The sequence below is a fragment of the Sander vitreus genome, chromosome 16, assembly GCF_031162955.1.
Source record: "Sander vitreus isolate 19-12246 chromosome 16, sanVit1, whole genome shotgun sequence".
In the NCBI taxonomy this organism is placed as follows: Eukaryota; Metazoa; Chordata; class Actinopteri; order Perciformes; family Percidae; genus Sander; species Sander vitreus.
In genome coordinates, this window is record NC_135870.1 from 20,234,552 (window position 1) to 20,255,597 (window position 21,046).

The 21,046-nt window shown below is 43.3% G+C and overlaps 1 protein-coding gene across 2 annotated transcripts in view; it reads left to right on the forward strand.

Annotated features, from left to right (window-relative positions):
• The first annotated feature begins 2,035 nt into the window (after nucleotides 1–2,035).
• The window catches only part of cntfr (ciliary neurotrophic factor receptor), a 265,866-nt gene continuing 246,855 nt past the window's right edge, over nucleotides 2,036–21,046 (forward strand). For both annotated transcript variants that reach the window (XM_078272045.1, XM_078272044.1), the window contains exon 1: nucleotides 2,036–2,265. The gene's annotated coding sequence lies outside the window, so the exon portion shown is untranslated. The remainder of the gene's footprint in view (nucleotides 2,266–21,046) is intronic.

Consider the following 21,046-nt stretch of genomic DNA (forward strand, 5'->3'; position numbering starts at 1 on the left):
AATAGTTGTGCAGCAACAGAGTAGAGTAGAATGACTCAAGATTCATATGTGGACCGGATCAAAATAAGTGGTAGGCTATGATGATACACTACACAGTTCCCATATTATACATTTATAGGGTGACAGGCTCTGAGTATTGCAAAAATCAATATTGTGCCAACATCATATAATTGATAAAGACATGATTGTTTACAGCCTATGATGAAAGTAGGCTATAGCCTACTAACGTTACCTACAAATAAAGAAATACATGTGCTATCATTAGTAGTAAGTGATTTGAGGGGCATGGTACATTGAATACAACAGTTAATGACAAAGAAGGCTTATTGATCATATGGTATGTTTAATGGAGTGTGAAGCTCATCATGTAATTCTGGAGATTAATTTGTAGAGATGTGTATGATAATAAAAAGAATAGTATTAGCATTCTTATGGTTATTTAAGTTAAACACCGCCTTTACTACAGGTGATAATCTATATAATTGTTGTATAATTTTTCTCTTTTTGCAATTTGGTTTTTATTTTTCTGCGGTGGGTTTGAATCTGATACTTGGCCGTTTGCTGTGTGTCTTCCCATCTATCTCGCCCCTTTTCCTGTCTAACTATGGTATTGTTTGAAACCAGTTTAATTATCAGACTGCTCATGTGTCTTGCCCCATTTGACTTATTTTGAATTATGTTGCCGCATTCTTAGATCTCAGCTTTGTAAGACATATTATTACCGGTATTACCCATAGGAATGATGGGAAACTACAAAAATAAGACTTTTTCCCTTCTTAAATGTGCCTGAAGACAAACCAGGTAGTGTAGTGGTAAAAAAAAAAAAGAGGTTATGGGGGCTATGTGCAGCTCACATAGCCAGTTCAGATTAAACCACAGAGTCAAATAGCTTTGTATGGCTTCTGGCACATGCACGCCTCAGGCCTGGATGTGTCGACATTAGGAAGTTCTGTGTTAAACTTGTGTTGCAATTGGAGCTTGTAATCACAGAAAAGAATGCCCTCTTGGGTATTATTGTGATGATAAATGACTTTCTGTAGCCATTCATTTCAGTTCACGGTTGGCAATATGGTGTTGACATTCCTGGACATTAAATGACAAATGTGTCAGGAGCTGATCAACTATCCATTGCACATGCAGTCTGAATGGTGTACTGACTCCATTTGTTAGAAAGAATAATGATGCATCTGTGGTGTTTTGTAGCCTTGACAAGCTGTGTCTCCCAAGAATATACTCTCTCGAGACAATCCATCATCTTCTCAATTCACACTCACATGTTGTGCATTTACTTTCAATATTTGAGCGTCGCATGGCTTTTTGAAAATTAATTTTGTTGTAGCTAACAATTATATTTCACTTGAAACACTTCATGTGTGGCGTTTTCCCAGTGTTGTCCCTTTTGGTGTAATAGCTGTAATGCAATTGTATCAGCCTTCCAGCAGAAGGTCAACTTCAAAATGTTTTCATTCCTGAAAAGGTCAGTGCTTCCAGGTGTGAAGCATCACCACAGCAGAGATTGAAAAAAAAAAGAGTCAAGAACATTGAAAAAACATTTAATTGGATGAATTGTCTTATTATATTATATTATATTGACTTATTTATTTATTTGTTGTCGTGTTCAGTGCTCTTTAATGTTGGCAAAACCGTCGGAACACGGTGTTTGTTTGTGTGCATATCTTGAATAGTGTGAACTCCAAAGGCTGCCATATTTTGTCAATGTGTATTTCTGTGTGTGTGTGTGTGGGTGAACATATTACGTGTGTGGGCTGTTCCCTCCACTACCCTGAGCGGTGGCTAGGGGGTGCACTGTGGACATGGTGTGTGTGTATGGGCAAGAGAGAGAGAGAGAGAGAGAGAGAGAGAGAGAGAGAGAGAGAGAGAGAGAGAGTGTGTGTGTGTGTGTGTGTGTGTGTGTGTGTGTGTGTGTGTGTGTGTGTGTGTCTCAGTAATGTATTCCTGCCTGTGGCTGGGCTGGTCACATGGGGAGAGCAGCCTGTTTAAAACAGCCTCAGCTCGCTCACTCAGAGCAGTGCAAGACACAGAGACAGACGCACACGTTCTTTCTCTCTCTCTCTCCCCTTCTCTCTCTCTTTCACGCACACACGCATGCACACACACATGCGTGCAGACGGCAACTTTCCTCTATCGGACTGACACAACACACACGCCGGGATAAGACACACTCCCCTTGCGACAGTGGAGAAGAGGATAAGGAGTGACAGATCAAGAAAAAAAAAGAAATACAGAAAAAAGAAGAGGTTCCCAGTGAGTAGCCAATTGATTTTTTTAAAAATAATATTTTTCTTATTTTCGATTTTTGGACTTTTGCTCTTCTTCAGCGCTGTCTGACCGGGACCTGACAGGCACTGAGAGAGGGAGCGAGAGTTGGATGGAAGGGACTGTGAGAGAGGGGGGAGGAAAGGTGACAGAAGAGAGCGGAGATGTGGTGCTAGTGCAACATCGGGATACCTCTCCATCAATCTGTCTGTGAGATCTAATGCTGTTAATTAGCAGCGTGCGCTTGGAATGAGAGGAATGCCATTGCGCAGAGCTAGTGGGGTTTGCTTCGGACTCTTGTGCTTTCCTGGTTATGTGTGTGTGTGTGTGTGTGTGTGTGTGTGTGTGTGTGTCCTCTCTGTCTTTTTGTGTTTTGTATGCCGGTTGCATTGTGGTGGTCAGCTGTACTGATGTTGAGCAGATTCCCTTTTGAGGCGCACGCTGCTCTGGCTGTGATTAATAGAAACTCATTGATATGCAGATGGAAGGGGATTGAACACAGCACTCTGTTCCAGTTATATGAGTGATGTGTAAACGGACACAGGTTCACGGTCAGGTTGCCTCTCCTCCTCCTCCTCCTCCTCATCTCTTCTGTCCAACTGTCTCTGTATCTGTCTGTCCCAGTCTGTCCTATACCGAATCGCTGTCTCCGGATCTTTCATCCTCCCTTCTCACTTCCCTCGCCGCTCCTTCTTGTTGCCGCCACTGATTTCGGTCTCTCGCATGCTCTCCCACTTCTCTGAACTTTTCTCCTCTTTTAATGTCTCCCCCTCTACTATTTCTCTACGTCTCCTGTGCTCCCCCCCCCTCCACGCTGGTACATGCTGGTATCCATAGTAGATTCCTCAGTTGCATAGAAAGAGAGAGAGGATCGCAGAGTTGTGAGGAGGGAAGCAGGGGAGGGAGACGGAGAAGAAAGAGAGAGGAATGAAGGAGAAAGTGGAAGGAGGGGAGGGTAAGGGGGGGGGGGCATTGAAAAGGCTGACACTGGCTTGGACAATTAGCCCGGGGAGTCCGTCCTGGGGTGCTATTCTGAGAGGGGCTTTGGCCCCTGGGCCCTTGGCGCTGGGTCACGGGATGCCTTGACCCCTCCAGTCGACAGCTAGGCATGGGAGCCATTATCACGGCCTGATTGATTAACACTGAGCGGAAATCCCTTTTCTCTTCACTCCTTGGGAGAAAAAGACGGGACCTTTTTGTCCTTTTGCTGCTGCTGGTTTAGTATATGCCTGCCTGAATGTAGAAAGATCTGGCTCTTTTTTTTTTTACTGTTGTCAGTTATGGAGGGCTAGTCTCTATATATCTTCTCTCTCTTGTCTTGTCCTCTCTCTCACATTTCTTCTCCTAGACAGCATGTGTGTTTGTGTTGTAGTTGATACTATTTTTATTGAATCTCAAGACAGCCGAGTTGCTTTCTGAGAAAGATGCTGCCAAGGTTTGTTGGGGGGACTTCCCGATATTCCGACGTCTGAGCTGATTATGTTTTTTTGTTGTTGTTGCATTAGTTCTTTCACTCACATCATTCTCTGAGCTTGTGTGAGTTATGCACCTGCAGAGATTGTTAGTGATGCATTTGAGAGGCTACCTGGAGGTTGTGGAGGAAGAAAAAAAAAGGAGTGAAGGCAATGGAGAAAACTAGGTGATTTAAAAAGGATGTGAAGGAAAATGTGATTAAAAAAGGAGTGGTGGGGGAACATATACTGTGGGACAGCTTGGGAAATTGAGCTCCTCGCTTCAGTCTGCGTGTTTCCCTTTTTATTTTGTCTCCATCTCATTTCTCTGTTTTGATCTTCCCGGTCCCATCTCTCGCTAACTCTCGCTACTTTTGCTCCCCCCACCTCCCTTCTCCCCCCACACCTCAGACTGGGAGTTTAGCGGGGTGTTTAGCCCAGCTCTCGGCTGATCAAAGCAGTGTGTGTCAGACTGGGCTTAGCCCAGGCACTCCTAATGGAGCACAGTTTTCATGCCTAGTTGGTGGTGGAGCGGGAGGGAGAGATGGGAGGGTTTTGGGGGGGAGAGAAGATGTGAAGGGGGAGGGGGAGGAGGTGCAACTAGAAAGACTTACCGAAAGAGTTCAAGCGAGGGAAAGACAGCTAGAGGGGGTACAAATTAGAAGGGACAGGCAAGCAGATTAGGGCAGACAAATAATGAAAAAGAAAGGAAAAAAAGAAATGGACATACAGACAAGCGGGAGCAAAGACACTTGCTGTCGAAAGCATACAGAGAGGCACCAAGGCCGAGACAGGCATATAGAGAGAGAGGAAGACAGACAGATGCGGGCAGTAAATGTCTTTCCAGCCTTTTCTAGTGGAGAGACCTTTAGGCCAGCACAGGATAGCTCCCACACATGGTTTGGTTTTAGGTTGGAAGCAACACCATACTGGAAGAGGCCTGTGTGTGTGTGTGTGTGTGTGTGTGTGTGTGTGTGTGTGTGTGTGTGTGTGTGTGTGTGTGTGTGTGTGTGTGCGTGTGTGTGTGTGTGTGTGTGTGTGTGTGTGTGTGTGTGTGTGTGTGTGTGTGTGTGTGTGTGTGAGAGATAACGGGGGGAAAAAAAAGAGAGACTTGTGTGACTGTGTGCATGGGAAGCATCTGTGTGCCCGTCTGTGTACTCCTATATGCCAAGCACCAGACAGACATGCATGCTTGTAAACTGTATATTGATTTTTTAACAGACTATAAAAAGCCGTCTAGACTTATTGGGCATAACCCTGAAATTGAGAGTTTTATGTCTTCTTATTTAAACATTTTTGGAAAAGAAGGGGAAGTAGGGGAAGTTACTATTACTAGGGGAAGTTACTATTTTTGAGAAAAGTCCCTAAACTGGAGACTGGTACTTACATCTCATTAAGGGGCCTGTGCGACTGAGAACAAGATAGTGGTGACAGTTTAAAGTGATTCTCGAGGAACCGAGCGAGAGGTGCATATTGATTAAGAAGTGATGTCGGGGTTGATTAACTGTCACTTAAAGACTGCTAGAAAAGTACGTGTGTTTCTGTTTCAACTGAAACTGTGCTGTAGATAATTCTGAACTTCTCGTCATTCTTTTCCTCCTGTTTCTTCATTTTACCTTTCTTTTCTTTCACACTCTCCATTCCTTTACTGATTTCTCTGTCTCCTCTCCTTCTCTCATCACCCTTCCAACTTTTTCCCCCCTGTCAAGTGTCCCTCTTTATCCCCCCTATTATATCTTCTCCAATCCATTTACTTACTTACTTTTCTATCCCTCGCTCCTTCACCCTCTGCCTCTTTCGCTAACCCTTCTCTTTTACTCTCTCAGGTCCACTCTGTCTTACCTTCTCTTCTTACCTCTACGCTCCCTTTTTTCCTCTCTCCTTGCCTCTCCTCTCCCATCCCCACCTCGCAATGCTGGTGTTTATGCTTCAGACAGAAGAAAGGTAAGATAAAACTAGGATAATATTTCCCCTAACATACTTACTGCCTGGGTAAACATCCTCGGACAGATGTCCGAACGTGGGCCTGATCAGAGGATGGCAGGGGGGCGCGAATCTCCCTGCTGTAACGTACACAAAGGCTACAAATTGGAAGCCGGTGTGGAGCGGGAGGGGGGGTATGTGTGGGGGGAGGGGGGGTAGGGAGGTACGGAGGTAGAGAGTCAAAGACTTTTTTGCCATGAAAATTAAACAGGGAGGGTTGGGTTCTGAAGCTTCTTAAACCTACATCGTGTAATGTTTTGAGTTGATTCTTAGCAAAAAGCCCTTTGTTCTTTCACAAATATGTACTCATTCATGTGTTATTACTTCCACCAACTAATCAAAGTATTCTCGTAAGCGTAGAATCTGCCATTTAGAATCATTCAGAACACATACGAGCGAGTCGCTCGATTGACGGCCGCCATGTTGCGCCTCCATCTTTGAAATACATTAGCCAAAGAGGGACATACATCCGCATTTCACCCTCTTACACCTATTGGCACCGTGACGAATGCCAGGGGGAGATTACTCGCCAGGGAAGCGAAAATGAGAATTAAAACGACAACACGACAGGCAAAGCAACAAGAACAAAGTTAATATTGGAGTGGCTAGAACAGCTGCGTGCAAACGATGGAGAGAGCTAATTTTGGGTTCGGCCACCGTAAGAGGAAAGGCTAGAAAGTAATATTCAGTTGGTTGTCATTATACAATTTCCCCGCTAGATGGGAGAAATTCCTACACAATGTAGCTTTAAAGCAAAGAGCCATGTAGGAAACCTTCAGCTGAAGTGCTTACTTTGAGCTTGGCACTGACCATCACTATCACTTGTCGGAATGGCAGACATCACTTTATCTAATTAACGATAGAAGCTTTTGGCTGTTGTCTCTCTGCAAGCACGTGTGTGTACTTGGATGTTAGTAAAAGAAGCAGCGCTCTGCAATCGCAAGTGGACGGCGTGCTTATTGACCGACACGATTTATGCTTAGCAATTTTATCGCTCTGAATTGGGATCTCCAGCAAGTAGCTCTGTAATGCAAGTTGTCGGCTAAACCTGTTCTCACTGTGTCAGCCGTATCTAATCAACACTTGACATCTTATGCTGCTCATCCAATTTCCAGGTTGTAATCAACAGTTTAATTTGGCTGCCACTAAAAACGGTTATGTCTTTGACTTGTCAACCAACAAACGTTGTACATCATGATTACGTTTTACATGCTACTTGTAAATGTAAAAGCTGAACTGAGTTAGAGTTAAATAAGGATTCAGTAGGATTCAGATTTGATAAGCTGATTCACTGGATTTGGCCAAATGCTTTCAAACTCCAACCCTAGGAGAGGCTGAGAGAGAGAGAGGAAACGTGAGAGGGAGAGAGGAGAGGGGAGTAAGGAAGGGAAGAAGTACATAGGTAATTTTGGTTGAGCGTATTTGTGTGCACATGCACACATCCGAGACATATTACATGCCTCTGTGAAACAAATGCGAGATCTTTGTACGCAAAAAGCCTCCAAACAACAGCTCCCTCGCTTTCTCCATCTACCCTCTCGCTCTCTCTCTTGCTAGTTAGATATGCCACTTGCTGTGTGCTTTTATCTGAATGCACCTAAGGGTGCGAGAACATGACAAGATTTTGTTGAGACTCGGCCCCAATTAAGCAGGCTCGCATGCGTTTCAGGGATCTGCATTTTACAACGGTTTCCTTTCTACCCTGAGCTGGAAGATCTGGCTCCGAGGCGGGACTCGGTGTGTAATTATTTTGCTAATACGATAGAACTCTTGTGCTCTTCGATATTAAAACACTCTCAAATGCCATGAATCTTCACATAACCCTCTTACTATGCAGCAGGACGTTCAATTATGGAAAGTTGTGAAAGGTTTATGAAAAAGTATTGGCTGTCTGGGGTTGTGAGCTTCTCTGCTTGTGTGTTAGTAGATCTTTTTTACTTATGTTTGTGCTCCTTTTGCTGTCTTTTTGTTCTCTGTTTGTGAGACAGTGTCTGTCAGTCTGTCAACTTGTGTGTGTGTGTGTGCGCGTGCGCGTGTGTGTCAACGTGTGTGTATATCTGCTTGCCGCTGCTGCATTTTCCTCCTTCGACAGCTCTCCGTTCAGCCCCTGTAGCATTCCTGCAGCCCAGGCAATCGAAGAGTTTGACTCTTTCTGATCAAAGGAAACGAGGGATGAAATGAGGGAAATGGATAGACCCTTTTATGAATATGCATCACTCACCATCACTCCCCCTGCACTGCAACTAGACCCAACTGCTCTACACATATGCACATGCACACCCAAACAAGCACACACGAAAGCGGCCTCCTCCAGTAGGGGGCGAAATGCCTAAGTATCTTTCTATTGCACTATTGTATCTCTCTATCTAAGTGTGTTTCCCCCACAGTTATTGACCATCTGAGGGACATTTGCATTTCGCCACCTCACAGCAGTAGCACACTTTACTCTAATGTAATATACACTAGAAACACGCACAAACTTATTTTTGCATTCTGACACATAAAGTGCTCACATTCAACATATAAAAAAATATTTCCTTCGACACACACACACACACACACACTTTATGTTTAAGTGCATCTTGAGGATCAACAGAGCTTAATATGCCTCCAGGCTACAGTGTGACATAGCACAGCATATATGCAGTACATAATGCATACATAATGTAGATGTGTGTTGTGTAATTCCCCTTCCATCCATTCCTGCATTCATCTGTCTAGGCTAGTATGAGTCTGTTTCCTGCTCAGTATTATAGACTAACTTGATTGCATGTATTTTTTATTAGATGCACACGAGACTTATTGCTTGCTCAGTACATGTTGAAAACAACGCTTAAAGCAAATTAGCTCTAACCATGTGTAGTCATGCTGCATTCATGCCATAGAAAGTCGAATGAATGGGAAAAACCTTCTACTTTTTTCGACTGGGAAGCATTCACACTTTTCTATGTCACCCACTAGTTGTAGCAATTTGTTGACATTTGATACAAACGGTGTATAGCATCTTTTTCACTGGCTGAGTCAAATGAATCTGTGTTAAAAACTTATTTTTATGTAACTGCCAGTTGTTTGGTTTTTCACCCATGTTTCCACGCGTTTGTTAGCACTTCTCTAGTCGCGAAGTAGCAGTTATCGTATCGTGGTCAATCAATTGATCTATACATTAATAATTTAATATCAGCGAGTGATACGCTTTGATCCTTGAGTTTTTTTTTGTTTTGTTTTTCAAACAATGCACTTTTTAGGTCATTTCTCAATCAATCTGTGTTTTTCTTGTATTTTCTGTTAATGAAGTTATGTCGGTGGCAATCTTTGTCTGTTCATCCATGGCATCTACTGCTGGCCATGCTGCAGTTCTTCTATTTTTCTTTTTCGACGTAGAAAAGAATTTATTTTCCATGGGCAACACAAAGTGAAGGGAAAGGGGTGTTACGAAATGTGACGTCCTCAATGCTAAATTACCCGTTAAAATGTGCATGCTGTGCAACGTTGCCTGTTTTCTGCATCCTAACTGGACAGAGCAGAGGCTAGGCATGGCTAACAACATATGTGACTTGTTGAGGGCATAGGCGCTGAATACCGAGCACCCACTGAGCACCCACGTGTGCCAGACATACATTTTAAAAATAAACATTGCAGTTGGTGCTAAGTGGAGCGTCTGTCATAGTGTGATTGGTTATGTCGCTGTCAGTCCCCTGCTCCATATCCTATCCACCAATCACAGCGTCTCTCGGATAAAAACGCCTCTTTAGTGACCCCGCTCCATCCCCCCACTATACAGTGTGTGTATGAGCGTGCGATAGCATAGTGGCGGTGCGCCACGGTACAATTTCCAGCGCCACGGTATCAGAAATAGGGCAGACGCACAACAGGGTTTCCGCTATGTACACCGTGCACCACCGCTCCTTCAGCTGTTTATGAAAAGTCATAAACTCGTAGCGCCGTCTGCTCTACTGAACTCAAGCGAACCAGTGTTGCCAACTCTTTTCCAATGAAAGTCGCTAGCACCAGCTCCAAAAGTCGCTAAAAGTCGCTAGATGACGTCATACGCTCATTTGCATATTTTTGACGTCTTTACGCAATCATTTGTATAAAGCTTAGTGGTTGTGTCAGCAAGGTAGATAGAAAGAAATAGAACTCTTTAGCCAAATAATCACAAATTCAATACAGGAATTTATTTTACTTTATAATTATTACTTAGGTAGCCGATATTTGAAGTAAAAAAAAGAAATTGAGAAAGAATTCTCAAAGAAGGCTGGCTTGCCCAGGTCCAGGCCAGCTCAGCGGCATCTTTCTCCCGTCGCGTCCTGCTGTCTCTCCTACCTACACCGGCCCCCACACCCTGTCCCCCTTCTCCCTGCCTGCACACTGTGCGCAGTGCTGCTGCACATGAGGAGAGAGGGGAGAGGCTGCTCCGCTGCTCCTCAGTCACAGAACAGAAGACTGTTTTGGCGACTACACGAGAGAAATACCTTGCGTGCTCGCTGGACAATACTGGATTTGTCGCTAGTCGCTTTTTTGAAAAAAAGTCACTAAGGGGGTCTGAAAAGTCGCTAAATCTAGCGACAAAGTCGCTAAATTGGCAACACTAAAGCGAACGGTCCACCGCTCTCTCTCCCCCTAGGGTGAGCAGAGCAACTGGAACAGTGACAGGACGTCATCACTCGCGAAGTTATGGCAACCAAATAAACAACAGGGCGAGTACTACTTCACTCAATAAGTGATAAACGGCGACGAAAGCCGCGACATGAAATCCGCTCTCACGCCCGTCAAATATGACAGCTACAGTTTATTGGAAAATAGCATTGTGGACACTGAAGTTGATGAATTTACTGTTTATCAGACCCCAGATGAGACAAGAAGCTAGTGTTAGCCACGCTGCTGTGACGGCCCCTCTGCCTCTGACTCGCCGCTGCAGGAGACTGTGTGTATTCCTCTGACACGCTGTAGTAACGTTACTGATTTAAAACCATTTTCCAGGTTAGTGGGGGTGCATACCGCTCAAAACCAATATGAAAAATTTAGCTAGTAATGTTCACTCAGTGTTTTTGTTGTGAAACTGTGTGTAAAATGAGCGGTGACGTTAAATCACCCTACGGTACCGTCTATTTTCTGGATGGTTTCAAGGTAACGGTCGGTAGCTTACATTAGCAGATAAGCCCATACTCTGTCCAACACCCCCCCCCCTGCCTGCCACCGCTGAAAAAAATTCTAGAGGAAACACTGAAAATGCAAACATTTTGGACTACTTTCTTTTTAAACGGTGTGCGCCCGTGAGCACCCACGGAGGAAAACATAAATTGGCGCCTTTGGTTGAGGGGAGGATTAAAAGAGACAGGAGGACTTGAAAGACGACTTGAGAGGTTAGGAGGAGGCTAACAACAAAAGTGATTGTGGTCAGAGAGGAGCAAGGAATAAAGAAGAACGCAGGAGATTCAATTATGGAGCAGACAGTTTTACTGAAGGATACCATCGGGCATGATTGGGACTAGAAAGAAGGTGGCAGAATAGAGGAGGCACTGAGAGGAGTGGATAGTTGGATGGTCAAATATCGGAGAGGAAGACGAGGACTGATGGGAGGAGGTGAGGGGAGGAAATTAGAGGTTAGGAAAGACTTTCCGCAGACACAACTGTGAGCAGTGTATAGTAAGAGAAGACCCGGAGGAAAGGATAGGCACAGAACAAGGTTTCCGAGCACATGGGAGCCTAACGCCACTGTAGCCACTTGTGTGATTGAGGTCAGTGAAGAAGAAGGGGCGCAAAGATTAGAGGAAAATGAAAGGGGACATGTTGGGCAGGTTTGGAGTCAAGGCGATGCTTGGAGATGTGACAATGGTTAATGGACAGAATCAGATGGAAGGAGAGGTTGGAAATCAAATGAAGTGAGGAGAGACAAGAATTCAGAAGGACACAAGCATGACCATTTGAGGTTTATCTGTCCGTGCAGCGCAGCAGTAACACCCCAAATTAAATTGGATTTGGCGTTTTCAAATGGTGAAATAGCAGGTTTTCAGCAAGCAATGTTATGCAACAGATTTGCAAATTACACATCATCTTTTCGGGACACAAGTGTGTGAACGGCAGATGTTGTTACAATTTGGAACATACTTTTACCAAAATAACCTGAAAACATTAGTAAATTGGATTTAGTTTTTGCCCTGGCAGCTGCTGTTTTTCAGTTGCTGTATATGATATTCTGGTCTGCTCTCATAGTACATCAGCAGTGGGATGCTGAAACACAGCCACCCTCATTTATTTTTATGTTTACTTCTTTTTTTTCTTTTTTTAACTCAAATTGAGACCTGACATCCGCACCCCTGTTGTTAGAAAATGTTCTGGGATCGAGCCAGGTTATTAATAATGCAATGCGTTAAAAAAATGAATGAATTTTTCATCAATTGGAAAATCATAGTTAGGGCTCTGACATGAATGACATGCAGATATCTCTCTCTATCTTGGGGGAAGTGATTTCAGATCTATTTATTTATCAGAGCTATGAAAGATATGCCACTGGCACTGTTGGCTGTAGGTGTGTGAGTTCCTGTGCAGCTTAATGTCCATCCAATGTATTTGTCCAACAATGTTTTTGTGTGCGAAGCTGCTGTCTGTACATGTGCGCTACTGCTTATATCCATCTCTTACCATCTCCGTCCATATATTTGCTTTTAGATGTGTATATAAGCTTGCCTTTATGCACAAGCGTGTGTTTGAGAGTGAGTGCCTCTCTCAGAGCCGGGGGCTTTTAATCTATTAAAGCCTGATCCTTAAACACTAATCAATGCACCCTTTTATATTTCCATTATAGTGCAGAGGGAAAGGGATAAATAAAGCATGACAGGGGAGCGCAGTAGTGGCTGCATAACGTTGGAAACTCCCAATGGTTGTTCAAATGCACAGGAAGTGGCTTGACTAATTTGTCTCAAAAAACAGGTTGCAGTGCTGTTGTGGTAAAAAATGCATTCAAATTCATTTGATACTAGATATAAGACAAATTCATTTGAATTACTAGGCAGTGGTGTTGTGGTTGGCACTGTCGCCTCACTGCAAGAAGGTTCTGGGTGCTCCGGGTTCGTCCCACAGTCCAAAGACATGCAGGTTAGGTCAGTTGGCAGCTCTGTTGCCCGTAGGTGTGAATTTGTGTGTGTGTGTGTGTGTGTGTGTGTGTGTATGGTTGTCTGTCAGCCATGTGATTAGTCTCGCATTGCTAGACAATGGAGTATGGTCTGGCTACACAGACTATCTATTCTCGGATAAGGGAAACATCGCTCTGGTCTCTTTGTATTTCTTCAAACTAATCATAACCGTCTTTGGCGCTGAGCCCCAATGCCGGAGATAGCAAGACGGGAGGTATGCGGCAGATGTTGGGCTTCATCCCAGCAATATACATCTGTTGAGCCAGACTACGCTGTGATTGACTGGCAACCCATCCAGTCTAGTCCTAGTCTATATCCACCACCTTCCTCTTCCGCGATTGCTCCGTTGCCGACGGAAATTGTACCCGTATGTCCTTCTTTTCGGCCGGATGTCCGTTACCTTTTGCTTTCTTTGTGTTGGAATTTCAAACTCCGATGGATTTATGAGGACTATGGTTAACTGCTCCTTAGATCTCTGCAGGGTAAATCGACACAGCTAGCTAGACTATCTGTCCAATCTGAGTTTTCTGTTGCAAGACTAAAACAACCTTTAAAAGTACACGTTCCACCAAAATAATGTTCTTCCCAAGGCTATTTTGCAGCGGCACGGTGGCTCCGTGCAGCGCTTAGCACCACCCATGATGATTGTGATTGGTTTAAAGATTTGCCAATAAACCAGAGCACTTTGGCTCCCATCCCGGAATGCTGTGTGGACTAGCCAGACCCTCCTGGCAAAGCGAGACTACCTCACCTCTCACCCATTGTCTGGGATCAGCTCTAGCCCTCCCTCTGAAAGCGGGAATAGCTGGTGGATGGATGTTATGGTTGTTTTGACTCATCATTCTATCATATTTAGTATTTCCATAAATGCATGTCCCTTGCACCAAAGTACTGAGATAGAGAAACATGGTGACAGCACTACAACAAAGTCGGGAGGGGCAAGAAACGAGCAGTCAGATGATGGGACAGGTTTTTAACAAGCCAACAGTTTAGCAAGATTTATTTAAAACACTCTGTTTGAAATGCCAATAAAAATCTGTTATTGCACAGGAAAAGAAAGTTTTACATGCAGGTTTTTTTTAAGCAATGTCACTGCTCTGAAGTTAAAAATGCCCTTTGTGTTTTTTTATCAGAAAGCTCAAAGAATGCAGCCAAAGCGCTGTATAAAATGTGGCCTCAACAACTGGGACCATCTCATCTGTGTGTCTGCAATCAAAGGATGATGAATGCATATACTTGACACCTCCTCTTTTCATTTAGACAGATAATTGCCTATGATTGCACGAGAATCTGTGCGTTTTGTGCAGCATGCTCTATTAGCAGCCCCGTGCCATTGTCCTACCACTCCTCTTTCTTCTTTAAATGTATTGCTCCTTGCTCGCAGCATTGCATCACGTATTCCCTTTAGACCGTGTTTATCTGGTGGTCTATGCACTGTAGCATTCAAGTGTCAGGAGAGAACACTTTCAAGCTATGTAGCCTACAATATGCGCTCCTGTTTTCGGGATGATTTACAGCAAGTGACTGCAGTGCAACAGGAAGCCACAGTTGCCCACCACCCCCACCCTCCCCTCACCCATTTAAACCCACTAAACTGTCAGTATTTGCCTCTTCTCAGAGCACACTTTATTAGCTATGTCTGCTTGTGTACGTGTCCCTCAACCCCAATTAATTTAGTGTACTTAAGTGGCAGATTTGCATTAGACTGTGCTAGCCTTTGGAGTATACTTTATATTAGTGTTGTCTGGGTAACCGCCCCCCCTCCCCTGCTACCCCACCCATCCCCTCAGATCCAACATGCACACGCACCCATTTATTTCAACACAGTTTCTTCGCTGGAGTGTTCGTGTGTGTTTTTCCGCTCCGCTGTGGTAGTTTATTAGCGATGTCTCCTTTGATAGTTAGTGTGCACGCTTGATTATGGCTGAAAGGGAGTGGGCCGGGCGCTGGGCTGGAGGAAGTCTGCCTAATGATATTAACAACATCCTTTATTGGGTAGCTACTGCATAGAGAGGGAGAGGGATAGCAGTAAAGAGAAGGGAGGGGGAAATAGAGTAAAAGAGTAGGGAATAGAACAAAAAAGGGAAATGGGGGAGAGGAAATTTTGGGTAAATCAAAGAGACAGTGTGTGGAAAGCAGGGGGGGTTAACTTGTCAGGGGATTTAGAAAAATAAGGAAAAAGGTTGATAGACAGGGGGCCGAGAGAAAAAACCGAACAGAATTATGGAGAGAGGGATAATCTCTACACAAGTGTTCCTGACCCAATACTATGATGGTAGATATTCTCTCCCCATTTTCGTATATTTTACAGAAGTGTTAGTCCATGTGTGCCCTTCTAATAGAAACTTTGCAGTGGTATCACAAATCGCCTAGCAACCCTGTCTGGCTCCATCATATAGGTCCACTGGGGGATTAGCTGTGTGTGAATAATGGCATGTGTGTCTAACAGCTGGCCAGGACAAACATACCTGGATACCTGGGAAAAGGATTGGTGTGGTACTGATTTGAGTCAAGTTTAGTCATGTTTTTTTTAAGTAGCATGGATTGTCTGGAGAGGAAGACATTATTTCTGTGACTAACAAGGTCTGCAACAAGTCGATCAGAGAACATTTAGACGATTTTATGTGTGTATATCAATGAAACGTGTGTATTTTGTTTTTAAAGTAGCTTTGAAATCGTATATATAATATCATTTGTATTGTCTTAGTATTATCTGCAGACATCACTTTTTTTTTTTTTTGTTAATTCTTGTTCCCATATCTGTGTATTTGCTCACAAACACATGCACACATAAGCACATTATTCTTTTACTCCAAATGTATTCAACTTCATACAAAAAGGAGTCAAGCTGAAAGAAGAGGCATCATCTACTCCGGGTCTGTGGTGTTACTTCCCAACACACATTCACACATGTACATGCTAGATCCACTGCCAAAGCACAAAAGACGGGGAGTGAATGGAAGGGGATTATTTACATAACCGGTTTACGGCCCTTTGTGTTGTTGAAAGACATCAACAGACACAAAATAAGATAGAGGAATCTTAATATAAACTGGCGTTGTATGGTAGAGAGCGTGGAAAACATGCACACACACACACACACACACACACACACACACACACACACACACACCGATGTATACAGAAATATGCTCGTTACTGTATGGAAGTTCATTAAAGACAAAACTCTGAACGAGCACGAAACAGAATTGAGCTATAATTATTCTGCAAATCAAGATGTGAGAGTGAGCAGGAATAAATTCACAAGAGTAACATTTTCTCCACATTTGGAGCACTTGAGATTGTTGGATGACATGCCTCAAATAGATACACATGGTTACATTTGAGAGGTTAACATGAGCCTCAGAGAACAAAATATTACTTTAAGGTTTTTTTTATTTGACCTTTATTTATTCAGGGGAGTTTCACTGAGAGGCAGCCTCTCTTTTGCAGGAACGGCCTGATCACATTCACACAGTTACACACATTCACACCTGGAAGCTGCCTAGCACAACCGCAATCTGATCTGCTGGCAACTCAGCAGCTCCACTGGAGTAGTTGGGGTTAAGGGCCTTGCTCAAGGGCACCTCAGTGGTGGTAATGAGGAAGGGACAAGCGCTGCTCTTTCACCTTCCCCACCCAGATATTTTTATCCTGTCGGTCTGGGGATTGAACCGATGACCTCACGTTCAAACGCTCGCTTCTCTAACCTTTAGGTCACTACTGCCCCGAACTATGACATGTTTGGCATTTACATCCCACGAAGACATTTTTTTATCGCGTCGGCCCTTAATCGCATCGCGATTAACGTGTTAATGCTGACAGCCTTAATATAAATATATATAATATAATATATATTTTTTTAAAAACACACAAATATTGAGCAGGTGGTTGCCAAAGGAGGCAATCAGAGGCCATGAAACGGTTTCCAATTGACTCTATGAAACAAAAAGACACTTAAACTAAACCAGCATGGATGGAAGAACAATTTGTCTTTGTCTTCTGTGTTCCACTGTAGTCACTTTTAGAAAGAAATGGCAATGAAACAGTTCAGGTCTGTTTAGGAGAAAACCATGCATAAAACAGCATAAGTTAACAGATGCAATCAAAAGACAATGTTCTACCCTGTCTAGCACAACCACCAACACTCACATAAACACATACCGTACAGAGCTGTCACACATGCACATTCCACCTCATGCACAAACACTCGCACACAGACGGCAAATGACATGTGTGTCACGACTGTGTGTTGATTGGTAAGCGGCACAATCCTCCTCTCCCACTAACACCCAGTGAAAGCTGTCACCTTGAGAAGCCTCGCTCCACACACAAAAATGTCAGGGCTGGCAATTTCCTCTGTTTACCTTGGCGAGGTGCCTAAGGTCCCATACCCCTCCCAGATGTGTGTGTGTGTGTGTGTATGTGTGTGTGTGTGAGTGTGACAGAGAGAACTAGACAAAGATGGATAAATAAACTTGGTCTCTTGTACTGTGTCTCTCTGTAAGCAGTGTCAGCATCTCTCTGCACCTGTGGCTAAGGACACATATCAAACACACACACACACACACACACACACACACACACACACACACACACACACACACAGTCACACTTGAGACACACTCTATCACACAGCACACAAGCAAACAGAAATGCATGCCCAGGCGTGAACTAAATGCAGCGACAACATTTTAAAAATCCACACATCCTCAGTTTGCAATAATCAGTGTAAGCACATACACTTGGTCACATATGGTTGACGTCGACAAGTGCATACACACATACATACACACCCACTGTATACACAAGAGTGTCACAGTGGTGACAGGCCGACATGCATGCACACATTGTGAAGACAACCACTAGTCTGTCAGAGTTGAGGCATCATTTGTCTTTTCCCACAATCTTCCCCAAGGTAGAACGTGAATGCCCTCCATTTCTACGTGTGTGTGTGTGTGTGTGTGTGTGTGTGTGTGTGTGTGTGTGTGATAACAAACCTATAATTGACTTGGAGGCAGAGTTCAAAATAGTCCCTCATTGGGAAGGATTAAATAGAAGAATACCCTCAACACACTTTAAATGTCTTCAGCTTCTCTGTGTGTGTGTGTGTGTGTGTGTGTGTGTGTGTGTGTGTGTGTGTGTGTGTGCGTGCACACGCATGTCTCTATCTTTTTCTTTAATTGCATTGACCATATGTTTGGTATTACTGTGCATTTGTGTGCTGCCGCTTGTACAGTATGCGTGTGTGTCTGTTCAATATGAAAGTCTATATGTTGTGTTTTGTGTAAGTCTTTTAACCTGATTTGTACACGTGTAATTCTTAAATCAAATAACTGCTTCAACATTAGAACCTTGGAATGCTTTTACATTCATGGCGTCCAAATAAAATCACCTTAAAGGTCATCTTGGAGGAGCAGGTTCCCTCACATCGATGTCGTCCAGCAAACCAACATTGTCAATATGGAAACCACCCTGGCAAAACCAAAACTGGACAGAGCATGTAAACTGGCTGCCTGAAGCGCCACAGTTCTTCGGCCAACAAATTGATGCCTGGTGGATAAAAACCCTGGACCAAACAGCAGCTGAACACACCATCTGTTTCTCTGCGATCCCATTCATAAGGGAAGCGTATTTTAATTTATTTGTATTCCTCTTGTCATTTCATGGCCAATGCTATCATCCTACTATTTTCTGCCATCTTGTTCCCATTTCATTTCTGTTACTGGGTGCAGTTTTATCGGAGCTTAACGTCTTGATGTTGCTGTTTATTTTGAGGCGAGACTTTTTTTTTTTAATAAAACCCCTCGTGCTTTTTTGTTGCTCCGTCACAGATTATTAATTGCATCTCCTCTGCTTTTTTCAGCTTTTTATCCTTTTTTTTTTTTTAAGTCAGTCAAATCAGCCTTTACTGTATTGATATTTAACCTTTTGGGGAAAATGCAACACAAAGTGCGTGTCAAACAGTTATAAAAATCCCTTAATTGTAACCATATTTTCATAAACTTCACGTCATAAACAAACTGCCAAATCATGTCCAACAACCTCCAGATGATTTCTGCCACTGCTGCAGTCATTATGTTTTTCTGGAGAAGCCACATTGGAAAACCATTGGACCCATCAGCTGAGAGCCCAGAGGCGGTAGTCGTGCAAGCCTTCTGCCATCTCTCCCTCCAGATGCAACCTTTACATGCTCCATCTGTGGCTCTGGTCTATGATCGCTCCCAACAGCCACCTGCTGGGGGGGAATGACATGCAGCAAAGGGCCGCAGGTCTGAGTCGAACCCCGGGGCCGCTGCGTCAAGGAGTAAACCTCTATATATGGGCACCCGCTCTAACAACTCAGCTATTTGTTTTTTTTAGTGGTGCCTTTTAAATTCAATTACATGTTCAATTTGTTCAATAAAATAATGTTGGAAATGATTTGCTTTTATTAGTTTTTAAATTCAACAAGCAATTTGTTGTATTTTAGCCGAATACTGTGAAAGCAGCAGAAAGGCAGAACCGAGATCACTTATATCACTTCGTACAGCCCTAGCTGTAACTCCGTTTTTTTCCTCCTGTGATAATTGATTTCTGGCTGCCAGACAATCAACTGACCGAGAGCTGTACAAGACAATTAAACAATTCATAGTAAATCCATCGTGAGGAAGACTAGTGTTGTGTTATGAGAACATGCGGCATCGAGACATTTTTTATACGTGCGACACTGTCGTACTTGTGTAAATGTATGAGCGTAGAGTCTGTACGTGTTTTTGAGAAAGAGCATGTGTACGCTTGGATGTGGATGTGTGTGCGCACGTGTGAAAAGTGGATTAGATTTCACTGTGAAGGCATGTTGAACAGTCGGCCAATTTCCTGCAGCACGTTCAGTTTCCCCTCCCCATGACAAATTCCTCGATTTCCCCACAACACATTCCTGATGCATTATTGGTCATGGATATTATATGGTCCCACATATTCTGTCTCTCTGAGTATGGGAAGTATTGAATTGCTTGTGCAAAAGAGAGAGCAATTGAAAGACGGAGCAACATGTAAGCCAACAATGTTTTGTCCCCTAGTTGGAGAAGATTTAGTCTCATGTTAATGGAGTTTTCAAGGAAGTCATAATTCTGTCTTGCTTCATTTGAATTTCGTGGCTTTCTAATTCTCTGTATTTAGAGCTGGAACCAATTTGTGATGAGAAACCATGCTACAGGACCTCAATTTAGACTCTCTTCTTTTAAGTTTATAAGACCTACTTTGCATAGTTTGGTTTTTGTATTAAGCAGAGTCAGGTTTCCCATGCTACTACTGTTAAAAAGAAAACAAGGAAAATGTTCCTTCAAACAAAAGATCAGTTGACACTTTCAGTCCATCCTTGCAAGATTGTGGGTCTGAAGGCAGCTTATAAAACCGTGTATGTCATATCCTGCCTCGATCCATTAAAGCAGATACACGATGCCACATGATGACATTACAATTTTCTTCAGACCTTCCTCCATAAACAATGTGCCAAAATGAGCTTTTACTGTAAACCCAAGGGATGTTGTCTGTGAAGAATAAGTGGATGTTTGTAGTGGCAGTGGGGGAACTGACATGGCTTGAGGCGTCCATATTGAGGAAAGTTAAGGAGGTTTAGCTCAAGTGTGAAATCCATATTGAAGCCCTTTGGTTATGCTCGACTTGATGGGTTGCGTGTGTGGGTGTGTTTTCACATCTGTCTGTCTGTCTGTCTGTGTGTGTGTGTGTGTGTGTGCGTGTGCGTGCTTTACATGTGTGAATATATGTGCATTTGGATGAGTGTATCCCACTGGTATTTCCATTTAAGTGTGTGTGTGTGTGTGTGTGTGTGTGTGTGTGTTGTATAATTCATGACCCTCCACTACTTAAATCTATTGACTGGTAGCTTAAAAAGACCTAAAATGTCGAAAAAAAGTCCATATGGTACTTATCATAAGCGGCCATATTTCTCCATTACTAGAAGCAATTTGTTTTAATTGCCTACTTAGAAGTAATATGGCCTCAAACTAGCATATTTTATTTTCATAAGAACCTATATGAAATATGAGAATGCCTATTAACTGCCACGATTATGTTATAATAATCAGAAAATTGAGTTGTCAAGACTGGAAAGCCTCTTTAAGATGGTAGTTACACAGCATGCTGTGTGTGTGTGTGTGTGTGTGTGTGTGTGTGTGTGTGTGTGTCTACTATTAGAGC